Consider the following 26,380-nt stretch of genomic DNA (forward strand, 5'->3'; position numbering starts at 1 on the left):
GTTAACGGGGAAAATTAATAGCCACAGAGATTTAATTCTGATTGCTATTTCACAATATTTGACAGTGATCTATTTCCAGCACCGTTGGCATGCAGGGCAAATAAAATTAAATAAGTTCCACAAACTTGCATTGGTTTTTTATCAGTGTTACAGAAGAATTAAAATTCCTATTGATTTATACATATTGCAGGCTAGCTGCTTCCAAAATAGACATCCTGCTTTCTCATCTGATACCACCACATACAGACAAAAGCATCCATTCCAACTTTGCTAGTTATTTTGTTCATTAGGCATCTCACTAGAATGGCTGTTTCTTTTGGTTGAAATCTTGGCTCTTTCAAGCCCCCATGGTTTTCTGTGGGTGAGGTAGAGCGATCCTAGGCCACTGGGATGAGAATGAGACCTGATGTCTTTCTCTTCCCCCCACCTTAGGTATCACTCAGGTGTCAATTTATTAAAGGTCATGCAGTAACATGAGTTTGAAAAATGTCAAATCAGAATCAAGGCATAAGAAAATCCGTTTCAAGCAGTATCAAAACCAAACATTCCCCATTCCAGTACCTTGGATAGATACTTAATTTATTCAGGAACACTGTGGCTATATTTCTGTTCTCCTAATAGAAATATGCCTTTAAGAGGCAAGACATTTGCTAATTTGCAGATTTTGAAGCAGAACTACTAACTATATCACCTGGATGCTGCTTACTTTCTCGAGTTTAAATGCAGTGATGGAGCTCTCTCCGTCCAGTTGGAGCCCAAGTGTGTCATTTTAATACATACATTGCAATAAACAACAGCAGGTTCTTTAGGGTAAAGAAAAAGGAGGAAGGAAAAAAAACCACCATCAGTAAAAACCAAAAATGAAGGACATGATTACTAATTCAGGTCTGCCCTGCTGCTAATGCAATGTTTGTACCAACAGTAGATTACCCCTATACATATCCAAGCAATACATATCCAAGGAAACAAATTAATTGACCAAAGGAAAGAATAAGAAATTAAATTAAAAATAATACATCAAGTAAACCACCACCACAATTTCTGGATTACATGCACTTTCAGGGTTCGTCTTATCCATATATACAAGTAGATATGTGTGTGTGAAATAATAAAGTTTGTTGCAAAAGTGAATTTTTTTAAACGTTTCTGCTTTAGAATAATTTTATTACTACTGACAGTAATGGTGAAAGCACACTTTGTGGTCTGAAATGTTGTTTCATATTTGTCTCTATTTTTTATCCTTAAAGGAAGCTACTGTCTCTTGTACACTTCTAGATCAGAGAGCTTCCTGTGTACAACAAGTAGTTTTAACACTTGATCAAAGAAGAGGGGAGATATATATATACTGCATACTATAATGTAATATGTATTTATAGAACATATATTAAATTATAGTATACTCTACTTTATATATATTATGTTATAGTATGCATGTAAGAAATAAGCTATTGAAATGTGGAACTTCTTTATACCTCCCCCCAAAAACCCCTTTACCTTTAAAAATGCATAGTTTTGTGGAAATTTTCAACATTAACAGAACTTGCATTTTCCCACATAATATGGTTTTGATGAAAAATTTTCACCCCACCAGGGACTCACACTGAAGCAGTCTGCTCCTGAAGGACTGCACCCTGTGGAAGGGACCCATGTTGGAGCGGTTTGTGAAGAACTGCAGCCTGTGGGAAGGACTCACACTGGAGAAGTTCATTGAGGACTGTCTCCCCTGGGAGGGAAGCCACACTGGAGCAGGGGAAGAGTGTGGGGAATCCTCATCCTGAGGAGGAAGGAACAGCAGAGACAACGTGTGATGAGCTGACCACAAGGCCTGTTCCCCATTCCTTGTGCTTCTGGGTGGAAGAAGATAGAGAATCTGGGAGTAAATTGAAGCCTGGGAAGAACAGAGGGGTGGGGGGAAGCTGTTTTTAAGATTTTGGTTTATTTTTCATTATCCTACTCTGATTTGTTTGGTAATAAATTAAACTAATTTCCCCTAGTCAAGCCTGTTTTGTCTGTGACAGTAATTGGCGAGTGATCTCTCCCTGCCCTTATCTTGACCCGCCAGCCTTTCAGTATATTTTCTCTCCCCTGTCCAGCTGAGGATGGAAGTGATAGAGCGGCTTTGGTGGGTCGACCCACCACAACAATTTAAAAAGCATGTTTTTTAAGGTATCACAGTTGAAACAGGTCAAAAGGGAACAGTAAATACTGGCATGAAATTAGCTTCCATGAGAAATGCCAAGTACTGCAGTGTGAAATGCTTTCACTCAGCCTAGTCAGAATCAAAATCATAGCTTTCCCAGCCCTCCAGCAAAGCGGGAAAAGGGTTAAGTTTACACAATTTGTACAGCACAGGAAGATAGGGCTGAAGGGAAAAGATCTCATAAAATCCCCATACACAGAGCTTCATGAAATAGCTCCTCTATGGAGATTCACAGCAAATTCACAGCACTAGATAGCATAAAATGGTCTAAATATTAGTTCAAGTGGGGATGCAAAATGCATGGTTAGCTTAGCCATAACTCAATTTCTCAGTCTTCTAAGATGTCGTCAAACAGAGAATCCTTTCTAAATTATTCAGAAGAACAGCACGTACTGAAAGAGGTCCTCAAATTCGTGTGACAATTAAGAGGTAAAGCTGGAAACTATACAGTTCATTAACAAAAACTAGAACAAAGTGATTTAGCAAGGACTAGCAGAACCATAATGGAAGACCAGTAAAAGCGAAGTTGGCACACTAGTGATTAGTACCGTATGTGGTGCTAACTTCTCAAACTACATATACAGAACTCGCAAGTACACAACATCCATTTTCTTCTTGCTAAAGGAATTCAGCCTCACCTCTTTCCCTTTAATTCTCCCTAAAATGTCAGGGGCAAATGCAAAAGAAAGAAACAAAACCTGAAACATTCAGCCACAGAGATGATGCTGTATTGGAACAAGTGAAAGCATGAGTGCAACATTAACAAAAGAGAGAGAACAGGCTAACAGCATGTAGAAAGGCAGAAATGGCCAGCCAGGTTTCTTGCTGGTGCCACAGGTCCCCAGCAGCCCCTGCTTTTCACTCCCATATTGAGCACATCAGCAAAGTGCACGCACTCCCTGACTCATGTGACAACTCGCCAAATACTTGAGCATTTGTAAGTGTAACAAACTTAGAAACTGCATTTATAAAAACACATAATAAATCAGTTTTACATTAGGTGGATGCCAATATGGGCCCTACAAATCTATATAGAACTATAAATGGTTAAACTTGAGGAAGGGTGTATAAATATGCATATTTTGGGAAATAAATGAGAATTGAACTCCTTCCTGCAAAATCATAAAGAACTGAAACTGATTAGTTTGGATGTCTTCTCCAAACCCAGTTATCATGCTGCTAGAGAGGTTCCATTCGAGGCTTCAACCCGTTGCAGCCATGTGACATAGCTCCTAGGAAATGCATATCACCTAGTTTTTGCTGTAATGAGGACTCTATGCAAAGGTGAAACCCAGAATGTTTACCGCCCTAATGGCAGAGTCTTCCCCTGGAGTCACACCAAAACAGACACTGTTGTGACAATCCTTAACTCTTTAATGATTGCTACTAGACTTGAAGGCAAATCAAACTAGAGCAGTTCCAGAGGAGAAATACGATGGAGATGCCTACCTTGAATTTCATGCACATGCACTATCAGTGCTACCCTTCCAATTGGTCTTCTTGTCCTCATTAGCTGCTGCACTGCTACTCTGTTGTACAAAAAAACCACAGGAGCTTGTGATAATTAAGTATTTACAGGAAGTGATTGAGTCCACAAACAAATCCAGTCCAGTATTGTTTTTCTAAGTTGAAGAAATGGTTGACATTTATTTGAATCAGAAATTTGAATAAGTTAGTAGACCGCAAACAAACATTTGCATTAAAATTCTATCCCAACAAAAGACAAAAAACTATCTGCAAACCTTCAAAAAATGCTTTTGAATTTTTTATTAAGATATAGCTATAAGTCTGCACTGTTGAGCTGAGTATTTTTAAAAAGTGTAGAGGTTATAGTTCACTTAGATTTATATATATAGTTGATATAGTTAAATCGAATTTTTTTTTTAAAGACATTCAGATTTTTTTGTTAATCTTTTCCCTGCAGTAACAACTTTAGTTGTTTCTTTAAATCACCACCAGATGGGGCTCACTTATAGCTGAAATCACTAGACATTACACAATTTTATATTACATACACAATTTATGTTGGACACTCACGCACATTTCTACTTGATGCACATTCATTTTCCCAGCATATTTGCACACTTTCATCTCATTTAAAAAATCCATATTTTTAATTTACCAATACAACCAGTCATGGATTTTTTGTATTATTTTTACTAACTACATTAATCTCAGAACTATTACTACACTGTATGCCCAGTTTAGATCAAGTTGCTAGTGGCAAGAAGAGTGAATGTATCACTCAAGAATTACAGTGCCAGGTTTCTAACCAGTTCCCAGGTTCATGGGATCTGTGATGGGGACTATCTCATTACATGCCTTAGAATTACAGAATGCCTTAAAATGTGCTGCATCCATTTCTAGTATAATCAATAACAGCAAAATAAAATACAAGTCTTTTGAGCTGTATTTCAAATCTATTCAGAAACCTCCAATACTGTTTTGTTACACCAACATCCCTCCACCACCCCCAACCCCCCCCCCCCCCCTTTTTTTTTTAAGGTCAGAAAAAGGAGGAGTGAAACCTCTTGCTGTACAGCCTGGAAATTCAGTCAGGGAAATGCCCTATTTTTATCACCTACTTTCTCTCTTTCTGAAGGCTTTCCTTGCTACATTATTTTCTCCCCTCTTCCCAGCTATACATGAGTAGTAATTCCCATAGAAAATAACTGAGCTTCCATTTTAGCTATTAAAATTTCTCAGGACAGATTTTGTGAGTGAGGAAGGGCTGTAGCCCATTCTATCAGCCCACATAAGCAGCACTGGGTACTGTCTTGGTGATGCCAATCAGAAATGTACTATGCTTATGTACAGCAGCAGGGACCCCCAAATGCCTATTCAATAGAGAGATGCCATAACGGCAGACAAATAAAGGAGGTAATAATTGCAAAATGGGAGAGAACAACTTCAGCTTCATCAGATGCTTAGCCACAGTGGTGAGAATAAAAAACTGAAATTAAAATGAAGGTAAATCTATGTTATTATTGACACTTTAGAGCCATAGATAATGTATTTTTAAAATTCAGTGACTTCACCTTTGAAGACTCCAGGGGGCTTATCAGACCTGGCTCCTGCACAGGCTAATCCAAGTCCCGCATTAAGAGCTGTATCTCCAACACAGAGCACCTCCGACTACATGGTTTGGCAACACCCACCTGATTTACATGGTGTCTACTACTGGAGCACTCCATCAATAATTTTCAACAAACATAATCAAGAGAGTATCTTTTCAGACAGTAAAATTTCAGATAGCAATTGATTAATTCTCCAGGCTCATCAGATTTTAGATAAAATCTATGTGCAGAAAAGAGATATTCATATAGCATCACCAATATACAGTGACAAAAGCCAGCCCTAAAATGACAACTACTGTGATGCTAGTTCATCTCTCTAAATGGGTGCCTGAACAGAAAACATCTCAATCCTAAAAAAAGACACAAGAGAAACACACAGATTGCAGATCACATCATGTGTTACGGAGATGGAAAAGTTAAGATTCCAAATAAGTAGGCACTTAAAAAAAAATTATTAGCCTGCTTCTGCTGTATTTTCTTCTAGTGGATTTTTCCCCGGTATTTTGAATTTTATTTCACACTAACATATTTCCAAGATGAAAATGTCTGAAACAGTGAAGTTAGGAAAACATAAACACTGTAGAAAGCAACTTCATGATGATGCCTCTTAAGTTCTGCCTTTTGCAAAATGTTGTTAGAATTGTCTTACATTTTCAGATATATATTTCCTGCTCGATGCTGGAAAGACTTTTCTGACTGCTGAACTAGAAAAGAGATCAACCACTTTTCCTGGGCAGCTGCTCAAACCCAGTGCCCTGGCCCTGGCTGCATGCCTGGCTGTGCAGCCCCACAGGGGAGGCAGGCGCAAGAGCAGAGTGGCCCATAGCCACCACAGAGAGGAGGCAGTCAGCTAAGCAGGCACAGTCTGCCACAGACATCAACCCAGTCCCACTCCTGGGCTGCAGCTACCGCTGGGTAGAGGGAGTCAAAAGCCAAAATAAGGGGCAATCAAACCACAAAGAAAGGAACTAAGGCCTGCTAATGTGAAAGAAAAGAGAAGAAAGGAAATGAGTTACCTCCTTCTTAGCCAGGAGTGCCAGCAGGCTGAAGTAGGGGACAAAGATACTTATGCACATGTAAGGAACAAGAGGAATGAAGTGCTGCGGGTTTACATAAAAAAATAACAAACATCATCACATACAGTGTTGGAAGATATTCAGAAGCTTCAGACCTCTTGGGTTGTACTTGCTTTTTAGATGTTTATATGTACCAACACCAGCTTCCCGAATCTTCTAGGTTCTTCTACTACATGGCCAATATATAATTTTGTAGGGTAAAGTTTGCGCTAACACTGACTCACAAATATTCTGTTTCTTCTCAAAGCTCCGGGGTGATGAAAAGTATGATTTAAATGAGAAACATGGCCTAGAGTTCCTGTATAATTCCTTGAGAGGCCAAATCAGACAGCCATTCTTAGCCCCATCTGTGTCCTTCAGCATACGGGTCATGGCTCAAATGGGTCATCTCTGCTGTAACAGGCCTTTGATAAGGTGAGCACCAAAAAAAGGTTAGGCTACTGTTGTGATAGTTTTACATTCATAGCTTGGCATTTAAGTCTGGTAGGTATAAATCTTTGATTTTGTTCATTCTTCTGTGCGGAAGATCAACGGACAGCACACTGATTAATGTAATCAGAAACTGACGTTTATGCACTTCAGAGCACTGCCTTTTATAGCTTCCAAGCTTGGTCATGCGCTTAAGCTTTACAATGATTGGTTTCTACACATAATGCAAAGACAGCTGATTGGTTCCTTCTTCTGCATCCGGGAGTTGTTTCCCTCCTGCAGAACTTCCTCATATATGGCCACAACTTTGCCCTGAAGTAAGCTGAACTAGGCTGTTAATCCTTACTACAAACTCTAACCAATGGCAAAAGTCCTGGATCGCTCACATGCCCATTGTTTGTTAAAAGGCTCTCAACACTTCTGGATCCAAAGTGCAGTAGAAGAGTTTTGGCACATCAAATAAACTTTAGTAGACTGACCTTGAACATTCATTTATTCTTACAGTGCACCAGCAGCTACAAAGAAACATACTAAAACATAAAGCCCTTCCTGAAGAGCTTACATTTGAATGCTTGACAAGACCATGACGAGCAGTAGAAAGGCAGAGGGATGCACACTGAGAAAAGGAAGAATCACTGTACTAGGATCATAAGACAACTTCACATAGCAAGAGTACAGTTTGCAGGTCTATGAGCTTTCCAAGAACTAGTTACTGCTCTTGTGGGTGAAAAAAATAAAATCAAACACTTAACAGTTTCAAATGGACCTGAATAAACATGGAGAAGGAAATAATGTCTGATTCAAAGTGTGAAAAGGGAAAGGTCTCAAGGATTATATAATTTACAGGGGAGGCAAGAACTGACACGTCACAGAGACAGGCTAGGCAAGAATTGTGAACGTTTTTTGGAGAAGCAAGAAGAAGCTGCAGCACTGCTCTCAGGGTGGAATCTGAAAGGGTCAGGAAAAAAGGCTATAAAACTAATTTCAAGATAACATAATGAAATACTGAAAAGACAAGTACTGAAATATGGCATTTGTACTGAACACACTTGATTGTCAACCCAAATGCCATAAAGTTTAACATTTTAGTTTGAACAGATGCTTAATTGCGTGTACTTAATGAACCATCGTAAACCAGGAAGATTCCTGATATGGTTGTAAGTAACCTGTTACACTGCATAATGGCAGTGACAAGATGAGGAATCTCAACCTGATTACAGTGAACAGGGTATGGCAGACACAAATAACCAGAGAACTGCTAAGTTCCTTAAAAAGCATTAAAATATTTAAGCAAACAAAATCATTTTGTCTGAAAATAGATGATGAGGGTCCCACAGTTCAGAAGGCAGCACTGGGCTTCACCAAGGCAATAAAAGGGCACTGTGTTACCTCTAACAGAGTCCAAGGATAGTGGTAGCAACACAGAGTGGTGGAGAAAAGCAATAGTCCTAGAAACAACTTCCTAATAATGAAACTCTCCTTACTTATGTCCTCTTCTCAATAAAAGGCATACTACAGTTACAGGTAATGACACTTTTTAAGAGAGTAATGGAAGATTATCAGAAAAATACCCCTTGCCATGGATTACCTCTATTTCTTTTCATTTACAGGAAAAACATTGGAGGGCTGTAACTCTTTCCATTACTGCAAACTGTCCTTAGTTCCCTCTGAAAAATTCACATTCAAATGTAATGAGAAAAAGTTCCACTTTGGTTTTACTCATTTTATATACTGACCCCTTTCAACTTTTGAAGAGTTAAACTAGGGTTATGTCTAAAGAAAAATTTTTAATGACTCAGAGGTTTATGTCATTATGGCCTGCAGCACTCAGAGTAAGCAAGCATACTAACAGGAATAGCCTTAAATCTGTCGTCCCTTCAAATAGAAGCAATTAAGCAGCTAAAACACAGTGAAGGAAGATGTTTTAGATGTGTGGAAGGAAAAAACCCACAGCCTACAGCTGTTGCAAGCAAGAAAATGGAAAACACAAAGTTACATGCTGTTACTGTATGAAAGCAACGAACATTTGAGCATCTCCTGGGACCTGAGCCACTGTACATCACAATACTATTAACCTTTGTGAGCAAGGTGTTAACAAGGTTTCAAGGGCAATGGATGGGTGTAGGCATCTCTGGCTCTTTTTGAAAGCTGTTTGTATCTGTGAAGTCAAAACCTGCTCTAGAAGAAGTTCTTTCCATGGTGTATAGTAATGGTGTACAGTAATGGTGTACATCATGGTGTACATCAGGGCAGTGTTACCTGCCTACTCTGCACCTCCCTCACATGTAGACTGTCCAACCCAGCACTGCTTGCTCTCTCTACATGCCTCTAGAGCCACAGGCTTACACATATAACTCTGCTCAGGCACCTTGCTGGAGAGGTGTCTTAGCAGCCAACGTGGAGAATAAATAGTGCAGGCAAAGGGGGCCACCAAACGTAGCATTCCCAAAAGGCTTCACTGGCCCTTGAAAGCACCAAAGGCATGGGTGAACTCTCTTCAGAAGTCTTTTCCGTTTCCTTTGCAAAAGGACAGGCTATGCCAATATTTCCCTTCCAGTTCTGGGGAAAAGGATGAACAAGGATGTGAGATGAGGTGGTACTGCTGTTAGTTTTGGAGTCTCCTAGATGCTGTTGGGATATCAATGTATTGCTCCATGAGGACATTATACAGCACCTCAAGTCTTGATCAGCAAGACCTTGATTTTTCCAGGACCTTAAGATCATGTAGTTCCAACCCCTCTACCATGGGCAGGGACACCTCACACTAAATGATCCCACCCAAGACTCTGTCCAACACAGCCTTGAACACTGCCAGGGATGGAGCATTCACAGCCTCCCTGGGCAACCCATTCCAGTGCCTCACCACCCTAACAGGAAAGAACTTCCTCTTTATATCCAATCTAAACTTCCCCTGCTTAAGTTTTAAGCCATTACCCCTTGTCCTGTCACTACAGTCCTTACTGAATAGTCGATCCCCACATCCCTATAGTCTCCACAAATACTGGAAGGCTGCTATGAGGTCTCCATGCAGCCTCCTCTTCTCCAGGCTGAACAGCCTCAACTTTCTCAGCCTGTCTTCATACGGGAGGTGCTCCAGTCCCCTGATCATCCTCATGGCCCTCCTCTGGACTTGTTCCAACAGTTCCATGTCCTTTTTATGCTGAGGACACCAGAACTGCACACAACACTCCAAGTGAGGTCTCACAAGAGCAGAGTAGAGGGGCAGGATCACCTCCTTCAACCTGCTGGTCACGCTCCTTTTGATGCAGCCCAGGACACGGTTGGCTTTCTGGGCTGCGAGCGCACACTGAAGCCGGCTCATGTTCATTTTCTCATCGACCAGCACCCCCAAGTCCTTCTCTGCAGGGCTGCTCTGAATCTCTTCTTTGCCCAGTCTGTAGCTGTGCCTGGGATTGCTCCGACCCAGGTGTAGGACCTTGCACTTGTCATGGTTGAACTTCATGAGGTTGGCATCAGCCCACCTCACAAGCGTGTCAAGGTCCCTCTGGATGGCATCCCTTCCCTCCAGCTCATCAACCGGACCACACAGCTTGGTGTCATCAGCAAACTTGCTGAGGGCGCACTCAATCCCACTGTCTATGCCATCGACAAAGAGGTTGAAAAGGAGCTGTCCCAACACCCAACCCTGAGGGACACCACTCGTTACTGGTCTCCAGCTGGACATTGGTCCATTGACTACAACTCTTCGCGTGCGGCCGTCCAACACACACACATTATGAGTAACTACATTAATTATCTAAAGAGAAGTTAATTGAAAGGTTATACACTGTACTACCACTGATATTGTTAAACCTTTATGTGCAATATGACTACTAAACAAATCTGCAGCTCCTGCATCAAAATCCAGGACTCTAAAGGTAAGAATGCTGAAGTAGTATCATTTCTCATACTGGAGGTTCAGCATCTGTGTATTTTCTGAAACCTTTTATTTTTTATTTTTTTAAAAAAGGATCCAGCTATGGAAACGCAGTTTGTCAAAGTGCCATTGATCTCTATGTACACCTCTCTCCCCCTTGAAAGAGCTGCAAGGGGGAACTGAGGTGCCTGTTAAACCTAAGCCACTTAAATATATTTAAAGGTAACTTGTGACACGCGCTTTAAGGAACGGTCGCTCTGCATGTTCCCCAGCTCGCAGCTCCTTGATGCTCACTGCCATGCTGCAGGTGGCATCCAATCAGAGTGGCTGCCACTGAGGCCAGGGAGGCAGCTGCTGGGGTTTATTTTATATTCCAGCTACAGTATATGGAATGTACGGCAGCAAGTGTGTGTGGCATGAATAATGAGTTGTACTAATTCACAGAAATTCACTTTTTTTGCTGTCACACACTGCTCCTTTTTCTATAGACCAAGACTTTGAAAGTTCACTTTTTATGTGTCGTTTAGTTCCCCAGGGTGTAAATCCTGCTAAAAATATACCCATTTCTTCTCCTCTGATAACAGATTATTTATGCAAAGGCAGAAAAATTATTCTTGACATACTAGAAGGCTCCCCCACCTAGGGTAATTTTAAATGATACCTTCATAAAATACAGTGAAGGTCAATATTCTCAACTAAAGCTCAATATTGAACACGAGTCTTCTGAACTCAGGATACTGGAAGGCTTGTTAAAGGAAAGAAATTATTTTGCAATTGTACGAGCATTCAATTTGAAAGCATGAAGGGAACATGACTGGGACAATGAGGTTTCTGTAACCAGTTACCCCATTCAACCCTTAAGAAAATGAAGTAAGAGCTGTGTGGTGTAGAAATATAGTAGCAATTAATCCAGGCAGAAATATATGTAGGGGAAATCCTGACAACTGGCATCAAGAGGTTAACTCTTCTTTTTAATCAGTAAGTAGTTCTGTCATCTTTTGGTTCAGTGCAAAATCTCCCCAGAGAAGTGCCTCCATTCTTTGAATGTCCATAAGGCAATTAGGTTTTACATTTTTAAAACTGAAGGGTTTTACAGGATGAGCCAATTTATATGTTTCCATAATAAGAAAAGACTCAGGGCTACTGAAGTATCTATTTCAAAATGGCTTAGGTGGTGCATTATTGAATCCTACAAAGCCAAGGGGCTTCCAGGTCCCAGAGTCTTTAACAGTCATTTTGAGGGAATTACCTGGGCAGAATACAGAACAGCTTCATTTTTGGAAACCTGTATAGCAGCCATTTGCTATTTGGAGTTCCTTCAATTTAGGCAGTACAGAGAAGTAAAAAGAGAGGTTCTGGCTTGAACACAAGCACCCAGAGATAGAATGATGTTGCCACAGGACTGGGTGATTTTTCCTTTACTCCTGAGCCTTTTTATTGTCTTAATAAATGCTGGTCAAGTCCCAGTCATAAAAACAATTGGGTGGATATAGCTGTGAGCAAAAAGGGGAGACAGCTTTCAAACCGGAATAGTGCAACAGCTCTATCTACCAATTAAAGCCATTCAGTGAACAAATCTGATGATTAACTGGATATGTAATTAAGCCTTTATTATTAGTATAATTGGATGGTTAGGGGAATTATTAAAGCTGTTAAGATTCTGTGTAGCGAGCAGACTGTACAGTACAGGCAATATGAAATTCAGCTCATTACAAGCAAGGCCAAATGAACATTCGAGAGGAAATCTGAGACAGCTGCATCCAAGTCTTTCAAAATAAACCCAAACAAACCTTAAAGCCATGAGTCCAGATTGCAGACAGAGTTATAATATCCCACTTGAACTAGTGTGGCAACAAGCCAAGCACAGGCCCATTCCCAAGAGACTACAGAGAGGGGAGAGCTTTTACTGTGATGCTGGCTAAAGCATCCTCCTACCCCCAACTCCTACTCCAACCATTACCGACATCAAGATAAAGAGGAACTTGTGTGAGAGAGACATCTGACCAGTTATGCACCTGAAATACAACTCCTGAAGCATTAAGAGGAGCAAAAATCTGGTTAATTCCTGAAAGAACTTTGTGCTCCAAAATCTGGGTTTGGAAATAGAAATGAAGAAAGGTACATACAGACTGCTGTGTAGGCCTAGCAAAACATTAAGCTGTCTGTGATCATTTAGTCCATGTTCCACCTGTCCCAGGTCAAAGTCTGGACTCAGCGCTGGAAATATGACAAGTTGAGAGTTGAAAACCAGGCCACCCGTGTCTGTTACCAACAGCAATGGTCACTCAGCCCTCCTGACCTATCCTTACAAAAAAATAATAGTAAAGAAGCTAATAAGAAAATTCCCAGGCTTACCAGGTGATTTAGAAGGTAATTTTTGTAGCATTCAGACAAGTGGAATTATGGCGATTGAAGAATTATCTCCATTGGCCTCAATGAAGTGATGCCTTATAGCTGTTGGATCAATATGATCCTAAATGGCCTGTTAAAAACCTGTTGGAGAAAAAAAAGAAAAAACAGTAATCGATTTTTTTCCAACAGCCAAAACAAACACCTCCTAAATGAACATGTTCACTGAACATGTCATCTATTGTACTTCGCATTTGAAAGACTGCAATAAGAAGGAAGTATTCTAGAAGTATAATTCAAAGAAGCTTAGATGGAGAGCAGTTAACCGAGAACAAACAGTTGCTGGAAATGAGGCTGAAACTGATAATGATCAGCCAATTAACAGCAAAACTAGAAGAGCCTACATCCTGACCAGAGGAAATTCTGAGGACTGCAGCTAGTTGAAGTACAGCAGCACACAATTTTCCTTGGCTTGCATGTCCTTCTACACCCAGCTACAATCTCAATAAAACAGCAAAAGGGGTCAAAGTTACAGTCACACACACACAGAGATTGTGCCAAGCGAAACGCCTCAGTTCTGCGTATCAATAGCTCAAACACGTAACAAAAATCTAATAACAACAGATATATTTGGGCTATATTTCCCAACAGCCATCTCTTATGCCTGCAATTAACATCAATGGAAAACACCACCACCACACTCCAGCTGCAATCAAACTGTTTTAAAAATGCCAAAAGCAAGATGACATGCTGCACAGGTACAGAACACATCTAACTCTCTGTGGAAACCAGCAATACATCTGATATGCTTTAATGCTCTGCATAAGATAAATCTTGTAAGTGACTGTAAAAGTGATACAAAATGTTACAGAGCTCACGGTTTGTGTTTTGGGTCTGATTTAAGCTCTCTTCCCATGTACATACTACATACTATTACTGCTACGAAGGAATTTCATTTAGAGGCAACTGCCTCAACTCAGAACCACTTAATAAACAATAACTTGTGAAAAAGTCTGTCATGGACCAGCCATTGACACTTGCAATGAAGCAAATATAATGAAAGAAAACAACTTGTGATTATTATAATTAAAAAACTTGTTTTCTTAAATAACACAATTAAATTGCGATAAAATATATGGCAACCATGATTAAATCAGCATTGTCATGGATTAACCCCAACCAGCAACCAAGTACCACGCACCCACTTGCTCACTTCTCTCCCCTCACTGTCAGTGGGATGGGGGAGGACAATGGGAAAAAGGTAAAACCTGTGGGTTGAGATAAGAACAGTTTAGTAATTGAAGTAAAATACAATAATAGTACTAATAGCAATGAAAAGGGAGATAACAGAAAGGAATAAAATACCCAAAACAAGTGATACACAATACAGTTGCTCACCCCCCACTGACTGATGCTCATCCCATCCCTGAACAGCAACTGGCCCCTCCCAGCCAACTTCCCCCCATTTCTCTTTAACCAAAATAATATGGCAAGGTGAAAAACAATAATTTAATAAGGAAGGGCGCGTTAGGTATAAAAAACAAAGCAGTATCATTTTCCTTTTACTAAAAAGAAAAATAAAGAGCTCAAAAGAAAAAACCTTTTCTGTTGTCCATTAAATCACGACAGTTACTTTCTACTTTTATGTGTCAGAATGTTTCCTTATTCTGCAGAGTATCATGCCAAGTGGTTTACTTTATAACTAACTAACTAAATAAAAATCATTATACTACTTGAAATCACTTACTTCTTCTTGGATAAAAAAGGTAACCTAAGACTAAAACTTCACAGATCATCCAAAGGTTTTCTCAAAAAGCCAGTCATAATGCCATTTGAGTTTTTATATTAAAATTGGCAAAACATAATTAAATATCACACTTTAAAACCAGGTTACTTTTATGTGTCAGAGCATGGAAGAAAGGAGTTCATTACAGAAAGGCACTTAGTCATGAAAAAAATACATTAGAAAAGCAAGCATTAGAAAGGCACTTGAACCAGCTGCAGTTAGGAGAGCAAAGTTCAAGAGAAGTATACTTGCAGCATAATATGGATTGAGCATAATTTGAACAGAAAGAAACACTAAAGCATCTCATACCAGTGACTCAAGAAAACGTCATACTAAGCTCTTCAAAGATATGCTCCTTCTTGTTGCCCTTGATAAAATCTGGTGTGTGTACACACACACGCAGAGGTGGAAAACCCATACTGCATGCGGCCTTAAACGCAGAAAATCTGATCTGGGACAGATCTCCAGAAGCAACTTCAGTTATCAAATTTTCCAGAAAAAAATTGGAAAAAAATATCTTCTCCAAGTTATTCCAATCTTTCCACTTTATTTTTTTTTTCAAGTAGTTAAACATCTCATTTTTATAAAGCCTTTTGAAGTTTATATAAAATAAGCTATAAACTTGTGTGAAAACCACTCTCACAGAGCTAATAAGCAGGTACTGAGCTTTTCCACAAACAAAATTTGTTTTCAGCTCTTTTAGACTCTGAAAGCAAAACCACAGGCTGATGAAAAAACATTTGGTAGCTTATAAGCCCTATTGTCCAGCAACTGGATGTTCATATCTGTACTGATGTCTTCATAGTCTGCTTCAGCTATGGTGCTCAAGGAGCACCACAGTGTGTCTGCCTACAGCAAATTGCCAGAACCTTAAGCAGACAAAAGATAAAACATCATCTTGTGGAATGAAAAACACAACCAACTAAAAAAAAAAACCCAACCAACCAAATAAATAAACAAACAAACAAAAACCCAAAACACCGAGATTTATGCTTTAATGACAATTCATCATCTCTGGTGTGGGGTCAGTGTTGCTGAGGTCAGCCTTCCTAAGGTGAGTGTTTCTGAGGTCAGGACATTAAAGCAAGTTGGAAGACTTCTACATATTTTCATTAGATGCTACATACAGCTCAGGAAATAGTAATTAAAAAAGATTCCAAGACTACTGGAAGAAAGAAAATAATCCTGGTATGAAGATGACATTGTAACTTATGGAATATATTGCAATATCTGTCAAGAGAAGTGTGAATCAAAGCTGTTATTTTGCTACTTTCTTCCCCTTTAGGAAAGATGAAAACCTGCCATTCATCAAAGTAGGCTGATTTATTTTAAATGGAAGTAGAAAAAAAAAACCAACCCTACCAAATATTCTTTCAGAGCAAGAAACTTTTAAAATGTCATCAGCCAGTTTTTTTTCCCTAGAATCATCTTTACCTCTCTTACAAAGCACATACTATACACGTTTGTACAACAACAGAAACAGTCACTTGGTATTACTTGCACAGGAATGGCATTGCAGAGAGGGTCTGCCCCAAGGACAAGCCCATACTTTCTGAGCTGATCAAGCGATGTAAGCTCCCAGATCCAGAAAGAATTTTGCACTGGGCTGCCATAAGCAGCACCCACACATCATTGACAAGTCTGGGTCAGTTTCTTCTGCAGATTTCCATCCCTCTCATTCCATTCAATAGTGTATAAGGGACTGAGACTCCCTAGTAAAGAGCAACTTGATGAGTACTATCGTTATCATTTAGAAAAAACAAGGACTATAAACTCCATATTTTAGCTTGAACCTGATTTATAATATTACAGAAAAGCTGTCAGAAGTGACCAATTATTGCATAAAAATATTATAGCCTCAGTGAGTTAATAAAATTTTATTCTCAATAGAGTCTCTCTCAAAATACTCTCAGTGATTCAAATATCCATGGCAAATAAAGCATGCAGAACCAAAATTCCAAAGCTGTGCAAAATATTAGACAGGGTACAGGGCCAGCTGGAGAATGTCATTCAGTAGAAAATACACATGAAAATTCCCTGTCCCAAAGGCTTCTCCTAGCACTTTAATTTTATTAAAGTTGAAAGTGATGTAATTCAAGTTTTGGAAGAAAGCTATAGGTGGAAGCAATGCCTTAACTGAAATAGAAAGAAAAAAGAAATAAAAAAATTCATCCATTCATCCTAGTCCTAATACATGTGTTTCTGTGTAGGAGAATTGAAAAAGCCCAGGAACACAGAAATTACATCCTCCTACTGTACACTTCTCTGCATTGCTTCCTTACATATAGGTATGTTATTTAGTTAATGCTAAACTTGCTCCTTTAATTATTCACAAGAAAGCCTGACTTCAAGATTTTGCTGTAGTGTCTTTGTCAAGCTGCAGCAAAGTTGCCTGTATTTTGGTCCCATTACGCTATAAGGAAAGCATTGTTGCTGTTATCAGACACATAGGGCTCAAAAAAAGCAGCATTTCAAGTACACAAAATAACATTATTTACTCAACACATATGGTCATTTTCAGGTTTTTCACAAAATCTGATCAGCATTGTGTGATACACACACACACACAGAAAAAAAAAAAAAAAAGCATTTGAACTTCAAAAATGACAAAACAGTACCTCTCTGAATGAACGCCCCTCTCTGGTACTGTAATGTTTTGAGGTTATAAAGTAATAGAACAAGATCTTGTATTGCGGAGATTTTGTATTAGGAAATTTTGTCACTTGGTATGCAAGAGCAAAGCATTCCTCAAAAGGTTTTCCTAAAACCATTGAAGAGTTTAACCAAAGCACATTTACCGTTTAAGTAAATTTTACCTGCTTACTAGTAGGCTACTAGAACATTTTATATTTGGAAACCAGTCTATGTAGTAATAAAAAACCCTCAAATCATATAGGGATGTACAAGGGTGAATGGGACACAATAACCTAACAATTACCCTGAAGCACCAAAGGACAGGGACACTGATGGTAACCACTTGTAAGCATGTACCTTTAACCAGCTTAGTCTCTGTGTGGGAGGGCTATTAGTTCTGCTGTCATAGTACTGCTCACCCTACACCAACAAAACCAGATAACAGACACTGTATAAGATAAAAATACAATTATCAAAAGGAAAATTTTGTTGATGTAACTATTAGAACCATAGAACATCCTTCAGAAAAAGGAGAAACTTCTTGAAGAAACATGAACGGGCAGATAATGATCAGCAGTCACTGGAATCCTAGAAAACTAGACTTTGAATAGTAAATGCATCTACAGAAAACATCCAGCTTGAGCAGTTATAAACCATAGTTTAGAAGCAAGGTAAGTGAGAACTGTTACATAGAGCAACACCATCTAAGTTTTCAGGTAGCTAGCATAAATTCTCTTAGCATCCAAGAAGTGACTACTGGTACACCCCAAAAAACAGAAGCTATGCAGAGAAGTGTCAGTGCCCAGTATTTCTGAGCCTGTCATAAAACTGTGAAGACAGATATGAAATTCCTAAAAATCCAGAAATGGCTTCTTAATTACTAGATCTGCATCATTAACTAAAGTAATAGTAACCATGCATAGATGGCAAAGGAGAAAAAATAACACCTGTTCAATCTGCAAGTGTTCTTAAGAAAGGCTGGTCAGAATTATTTTGATCGTCCTTCCTTCTCAGAGAGAAAAGTTTTGAAGCCTTAAAAGCCTGTCAATGTCAATTACTCACGTTGTCGTGGTTTAAACCCAACCACAAACCTCGTTCACTCACTCCTCCCACCCCGCTTCTTGCCCTCCCCCTGCTCCTGGAGGGATGGAGAGGAGAATCAAAAAGAATACAACTCCCACGGGTTGAGATAAGAACAGTTTAGTAACTAAGGTATAACACAAACCACTGCTGCTACCACCAATAATAATAATGATAAAGGAAATAACAAGAGGAAAGAATACAACACCTCAACACCAGCCGACCAACAACTCGCCCCACTCCCCCCAGCCGAGCACCGCCTGATACCTCGTCCAACCCCGCAGTGCACTAGCCCTTCCGGGTAACCCTCAGTTACATCCTGGGCATGACGTGCTGTGGTATGGAATACCTCTTTGGTCAGTTTGGGTCAGGTGTCCTGTCTCTGCTTCCTCCCAGCTTTCCCTCCTCCCTGGCAGAGCATGAGGCTCAGAAAGTCCTTGGCCAGACCAAATATTTGAGCAGCAACTGAAAACATCAGCCTTATCAACACTGTTCCCAGGCCAAAAAATCAAAACACAGCACTGCACCAGCTACTAAGAAGGAGAAAAATAACTGCTACTGCTGAACCCAGGACACACGTAGAGAAGATTTTATGTTGGTGTAGATCTTGAAGTGGCCCTGACTTGCAACACAACTTGGCCTTCTCACTCGGAACAGAGCCTTTGGAAAATTTTCAGTTTACTGCAGACTCCTCTGGTCTAGCTCATCCTGGGACCCTAAATTAGGGAGCTCAGCCTTTGATGCCTCCTGGAACTTGTGACCTACACCAGCAGGTCTAGCAAAGTCTCTGTAGTGTGTCAGCTGCTAGCTAAACAAACGCTCATCACCTTTCTGAAAACAAGCAAGAAAAAAACAGGCAGACAAAGACTGAAGAGCGGTAGGACACCTGAAAGAGTTTATAGATATTTTGGAGTTGAAAGACTGAAAAATCTCTCCCAAAATAGCACAATTAAATGCTGGTAGTGTGCAAGGCTCAATGTAGGGTTTTCCATCATGCCTCTGGTTTGACTGCCATTTTCATCCCAGCTTCTGTATCCAGCATTCTTCCCAATAATTTTTTTCTTGGGCTGAACTCTGGAAAGATAATTATTTTCCACCCTATTATTTCTAACGTCTTCATTCAGTAAAGCTAGAGAATTTTCTGCCCTTGTCTCTGTTCTGCATCAGCTTTACAAGTCAAGTGCGACTGATAGACTCTTCTGCAGAAGGTTTCAGAGGAAGCTCAGAACTAAACACATTATTAATTAGGTACCAAATCACACTAACCCTTTGGTAAAGAGTTCAAAAGTTTTGGCCAAACTCCTTTAGCTATTCTTAGTTATCTTACAGACATTCATATGTTAGAAATTGAAAACAGTCTATAAAAAAAGAGCCCCTTCTGTGCAGAAAAGTTTCTGTCCTGCAATGTGCTGTGAATATTTGGGAGAAACTGTTGAAATAAATAGCTATAATTCTGGAATCATGTTGAAGAGTAGATTTGCAGATCAGAGGAGGTATATATTGTATATGCATATAGCATTTCTGCTTTGCTGTAAATCCATTTGTTTATTGCAGTTATTAATAACACCTGAACAAAAGCTCCCAGGATAAACACTTTCCTAGCATCACAGTCTTCAAGTCTGAAAGTGAATAAAATACAAACATTACTGTGAAAGCAAACCTTGCAAGGTCAGCTGCAGAGCAAGGTCAGAACCAGCAGCTACACTTAGAGGCATCAACCTGCAGTCCATGTGGTTCACATGCAGGACTCCAAGGAAACTCTGAAAACAGTGGGTCAAAGGAGAAAAAGGAAGAAGTATTAGAGCATCAGCTAGGTCATGGTCTTAGCAGCTGAGCAGCAAGAGATACATGAGGACTGCTGCAAATGGGGATGGAGGGCGTGAAAAAAAGAAAGAAAATAACCAAACAAAAACCACCACAAAACCCAAGCCCTCTGCCAGCTCCCAAACACAGTCTCAGACCTCAAACCCATCAATGCCTTGTGACTGATTTTTAAAGAAAGAGCTAAAAAGTGCTTAGCAACCACAAGCACCAAACACAGCACTGAAAGGTCAAGAAACATAGCGTAAAAATAATAATCTAAATGTAAAGGGCAAATTCTCACTTGTGGTTTTTCTGTTGAACAGAACTACCCCTTAATCAAAAACAGTTTAAATAAATGTACAGGTCAGCCTCTATTATCCAGTCTCAAGTCACTTGAAATTCCAGAATAAGCTAGGCTTATGGATTCGCTGAAACTACTTTTACAAAAAAAATTTATTTTCCTTAAAGATTTTAAGAAATTTGGTGTGTAACATGGAAAAGGAACAGAAGTTAGGGGTATCCTCTAGTGTTTAGCAACAATAATACTATATGTTTCTGTGTAAAGCTTTCAAGATCTACATCAATGTGCTTAAAGAAAGGCAGCAATGTGCTGTGGGAACTGCTGCACAGAGATACACAGAAACATGCCTGTACAACAGGTCAAACACAGAAACGCATGCAGAACCCAGGTGTCCTGACTCCAAGAGTGGTGTCAGGAAGATCAGGTCTAAGCCATGCAAGGAGTTTACTTACACTGATTTCAGAACTTGAGTTCATAGTCTATATACCATGATGTAAGCACAGCATGCTTAGAGCTTTTCCCAGTCACGCTACATCAAACCCCATTGACAGTGCCTACCTCCTCACTACCCCACAGAGACATTGTCCCCATGATACACACAGCAACAGCATCTGCTAGTAATGGACACCATTCAGAATATGAAAGCCAGCACCCACAGGACCCAAGCCCTCCATTTTGAAAACGTAAGTTGAATAGCTTCATTTAAAAAAAAAAAAAAAAAAAAAAAAAAAGTACAAAAAAAAACACCATTCTCAATGACCAACATTCACTTCTTAGTACAGCATCATTTACAGCAGATATTTCAGTCCATGGGGAGTTTTATGGCTGGCAAAACATTTTAGATCTTGGTCATCTTCCTCCCTAGCCTTTGAGATTAAACAGCTTAAAGTCAGCTGCTAACCATCTCCCTTGATGAAGTTAATGAGTTACATCGCGCTCTTGTCTGAATCCTATCTACTGGAAAGGATTCCAACACAGGACCTAATTTAAGGCTGATTATGTAAAACTCTACCACTAATTTGTGCCCCATGTGAAACTTCACATTGACCCAGTCTATGTCCTCAATCTTTGCTGTTCATGTTGTTCTTACCTTCTCTTTTGCCACACAATTATCCGCACAGATATGAACTATCTGAGTAAATCCGCTAAGCTCCTCCCATACCCAGGATTGTATTCTTCCTAAATACCAAATTCTAACCTTTAAGCGGGAACCTAATCCATTTATACAATTTATCTTTACTGATTATTCCAAAAAAAACTAGCTTCTGTTTGCATGTTTAGCTGTTGAGCTTAGAAAACAGAAAATTATTTCTCAAGAGTCTGAATATACTCCAGAAATACTAAGTAAATAAGTAAACAACTAAAAAAGTAATAGCTTAAAGGCAGACAATTTTCAGTTTAAATTCACATCAGAATACATAATTAATTTCATTGTAACACTGTGGCTAAGCAAAAATTGAACTTTTTTGCATTATGAAACATGTAAAATATGTGCATTAATTACATACCATGACAGCCTGTTTCTAAATTATAACAACTTGATAGCCATATTAAAAGAGGGGGTTTTTATAATGGCTGTAAAAATAAACCAGTTTTGAAGCTGTAATATGTAAAAATACACACACGAATGCACACATAGCTATTCACGATATGACCCAAACTACTGCAACTTAGACAGGAGGGACAGGGAGGATGGGCAAGACACCCATACTTTTTGTTTACATAAGCATCACATACTGCAGTCTTGGCCCTTATATATTTGTGAACACATTTTATTTAGTGACAGGAATGTGTACATATTTGTAATAAACAGATTCAGAAGCCCTTTTTAATTATAAATCTCTTACATGAGGTCAATACTCCTCAAACATCTAACATTTATGCAACTAAACAGATTCATGTATAGTATTTTGATGACCTGATTAAGTGCCAGAGCTCACATATACACACACACACACACAAAATAAAGGTAAGGTAGATTCTTTTGTCAAAAATGTATTTGAGATTAATGGCAAGCTGGCAGACTGAATGGGTTCCACAGCACTGAGGCAATTACTGTAGTAGGTAAAGCAAGTGATAAAGATTTATTTAGTACAAGGCTGATATTCATTAATCTCTTTAAACCCCATATTAAGGTTGTTTAAAGTAATATAGTTCTTCTCTAGAAAGGTCTCTCGAATCTATGACAGAAAAGGCAGACCTGCATAAATGCAGTGCAAGTCTCCATGGACTATGACATTTCTATACCTCCACAGGGAGGCAAGTATTTTAGATTAGTTTGGTTAACACTGCAGATGCAGCATGCTGATTTACTAAACTCTGATGCAAGTTCCAAAAATAATTAGCTTATCAAAGATCCACTTTCCTCCCCCTCTTTTATTAGTGTGCTAAATATGGCATTGTTGCAAGGAAAGAATTCATTTCACTACTATTCAGACACTAAGCATAGACGTGTCAAAATTGAGTCTTTTTAAAAAGAGTTCACTCTCAGTGCTGGCTTCTTTTGAAAGACACTCATGTCAAATGACTAATTCAAAAAATATCGTTCAGCTGTATAACTCCTTCCACACTACTATGAAAAAAAATTAATAAGCATTTCTGAAAATCAAGTTATTTTATTGGTCCAGTATCATCAGAGCAGGCATCGCAATAGACAACAAAGACAACACATGGCACACAAGGTTTTTTATGAATCGGCCTTGAGGTACCACACAAGAAACTTGTTGAATGGAAGAAAGACTAAAATTTCATACTTCTATGGTAGACTTTTTTTTACAGATATTCATTTAGGGGAGCTTTTTTCCAAGGAAAAAAAATTTTGATTTAGCATACAGAAAATACTCTCTTTGAAATAGGTTAGTTCCTTCAGTGTTTAAGAAAGACTCATTTCTGAACACATCAGTAAGAAAGAATATTATTTCAAGAACCATGGTCATGGTTCCCAGTCACTACTGGCATGCACATAAATAATCAGCAAGACACCCACTGCCCCTCCTAATTTTTTATCTTCAGAAAGCGTATTAAAATGATTTATTTCTAGCCTGCTACTCATAGTGCATGCAAGTCAACCTCTCCTTACCTTGCCAGTGACAGGGATATCAACAGAACCCCAGGTACCAACTCCCCAGGGAACTGTGCCTGGGGCAAAATCAGCTGCAATAATTCCAGCGACTGGAAATAAAAAGGAATGTTAACAGTAGAAGCTAATCCAGCACACACTGAAGTTACATCAACAACTTATACTATGTAACAGATAAAAATAACCAATTCTAAATGCAAAAATACATTCCACAAGACCACACAAAAGCAGTGAAACGCAATTTAATCAATTTCAAGTAGAAGATATTTCTAGTCTATATTAAAGCTTTCTCAAACTACTAGAATCACACAGAAACAGAATGATTAAAAACAGGTTTGCACACAAAACCAGTGCAAGTCAGCAGATGTCATCTTCATTTTAATAGTAATACATTAATCATTTTTTATTGGCTTGGGGGTGTTTTTTGGTGGTTTTTTTTTTAATAAGGCTTCACACCGTAGGGTTACTTGTCCCAAGTTAACGCAAAATAATGGGGTTGGCCCAGTGTTTTTCTAACATTTTTTCACCCATTCTTTTCCTTATCTCTTCCCTGCTCTCCCTCTTTCTATGTGCCCTCTACAGTTTCGTATCTTCATTGAAATGCCTTCCAGAAATGCCTTTATGCTGACAGAGTTGCCTTTTCCAAAAGAGCAAAACTCTCCAGGGACTGGGGTTTCCAGATCTGAATGCTTAATTTCATATTCCAGCCCAGCAAGGGCAAGGATTCAAAAATACCGGATCAGGTGATCAAACTACAAGAGCTAGTTATGTTGAAATATTCCCTTATTTTCCAATGCTGTTTCAATATTAACATCTATAAAAATATTTTCAAGAACTGTATTAACATTTCAAAAGCTTAATATCCAGCCTATCGGTAACCCTTCTCAATACCCACAGAATTCTGTGCCGGTTATTAAATGCACCTGAAAATAAAGGATATTTAATTATGTTAAATACTTGCTTTCAAAACAAACACAAACACACAAAAAAAACCACTCAAAAAAAACCCCCCAGCAAGCCCCACAGAAATACCTGCACCCCCCTATACCCCATAAAATACCCAAAACCTCTGTATGCTTTTCTAGTCAAACAACAGCAAATATTTACCAACCACCGGTTTCTTTTATCCCAGTTATTGCTTGTTTCACTCTATGAGGTAAACTAATAGATTTTTTTTTTTTTTTTTTTTTTTACTATTAAAAAAATCAAGAACATCCAAATCACTTTGCCAGGAAGCTAAGGGAAAATAAATATCTTAGCATCAGATATATCATACCAGTGTTCCAGCTAGATACAATTGCCAATTTCAGTTGGCATTCAGCTTAGAGAATTTCTCATCATGATTTTTTTTCCAAGTCTTCTATGCTAATTCTAATATTTGAAAGATATCTTTATTAGCTTCCAGCCCAAAATCTAGAAATCAATTTATCTGACTGAACAAGTGTTACATAAAAGAATTATTAGAGTCTCTGATAAGCAAAATACTTCTTCCTCTTTCAGGCTATTTCTTAAATGTTGAAAGTATAGAGTATTCCAGTGGAAGAAGAATTGTCTTTTACATCACCTATCTTTAGTTTCAAACTCTATCTCCAACAAAAACAGCATTTTAAAACTGATTTCATGAATTAACTTTATTCTTTGTGACTGTTATTGCTTCTCAGTAGCAGAAAATCAAGGCATTCAAAATTTGCACAGTCATCATTGCCTCCTAACAAATAGTATAAAACCAGATTTCCTAGACAACAACTTACTGATACATGTAACACAGGGCTCCGTCCTGCCTTCTCAATACCAATTACAGGGCCTCTTTCTTACTTGAAATACCTCTAATATCATGACAAAATGTAAGTAAACAAAACATCAAGACTGAACAAAACCCAAAAAGTATTACAAGAAAAAATCCCTACTTGTTTTTTTGTTTGTTTTTTAATAAGCTCAACAAGAAAAAAAAATATACGAAACCCCAAAACAATGTATTATATCCTTCAACGATGCTTACAACAACTGGCACAAATATAGGTATTTATATTCACCCCAACGTCACACCTTTGCTCTAATGAGTTTGTCCATACTAAGGAATTTGTGAAGGTTCTCCTTATGTTCAGGAGAGCTTGGTTTCATAGGAAAGGTCTTGAAACAGATTGCCACGGAATGCACACAGCCTGTGTAGTTTAGCTCTTCCCAGGAATGAGGCTGGGATAGTGGAAAGCAGATACAAACCTTGGGAAGCAGAGACTGAACTCCATCCAGCTCATCCCATTCAGCCAAGCAAAGCCAGCAGTGGATTTCTGCCACTGGAGCCCAGGAATCCTGATGCAAGATTCACAATAGGTGCAGGAGAAGGTTAAAGAGCGTTGGAGATCCTGCATGAAGGACTGTTTAAGCCTGTATAACAAGGACAAAAGACTCTGGACCTAAGCTTTCTGCTGATGAGTACAGAACAAAGAGCAAAAGCAGGACATTGCCTCTTGTCCCGTGACTGGGGACGAGCAAAAAGATCCTCATTCTGATTTCTTTGCACCCTTGCTTGAGGTTTTTGAAGGTACATTGATAAGATTCCCAAGCCTTCCCTTCTTCAGGCTGAACAGAAGAGATGCTCCAATCCCTTAAAGATATTTATGTCCCTTTGCTGGACTCTCTTCAGCAGCTCCATCTCTCTCTTGCCTATACTATTGGCAAACACAAGAAG

General features: G+C 39.0%; 1 long non-coding RNA gene across 2 annotated transcripts; it reads right to left on the reverse strand.

Annotated features, from left to right (window-relative positions):
* Positions 1-3,647: 3,647 nt before the first annotated feature.
* Positions 3,648-26,009, reverse strand: LOC136004548 (uncharacterized). Of its 2 annotated transcripts, none has more exons than XR_010608531.1 (3): positions 25,912-26,009; positions 13,015-13,152; positions 3,648-3,729 (listed from the first exon to the last, which is right to left on the reverse strand). It is a non-coding gene; the product is annotated as an uncharacterized LOC136004548 (long non-coding RNA). The 2 variants fall into 2 exon arrangements; XR_010608532.1 differs by lacking the exon at positions 25,912-26,009 and adding an exon at positions 13,421-13,493.
* Between the last annotated feature and the right edge of the window lie 371 nt (positions 26,010-26,380).

Source organism: Lathamus discolor, chromosome Z, assembly GCF_037157495.1.
Source record: "Lathamus discolor isolate bLatDis1 chromosome Z, bLatDis1.hap1, whole genome shotgun sequence".
NCBI lineage: Eukaryota > Metazoa > Chordata > Aves > Psittaciformes > Psittacidae > Lathamus > Lathamus discolor.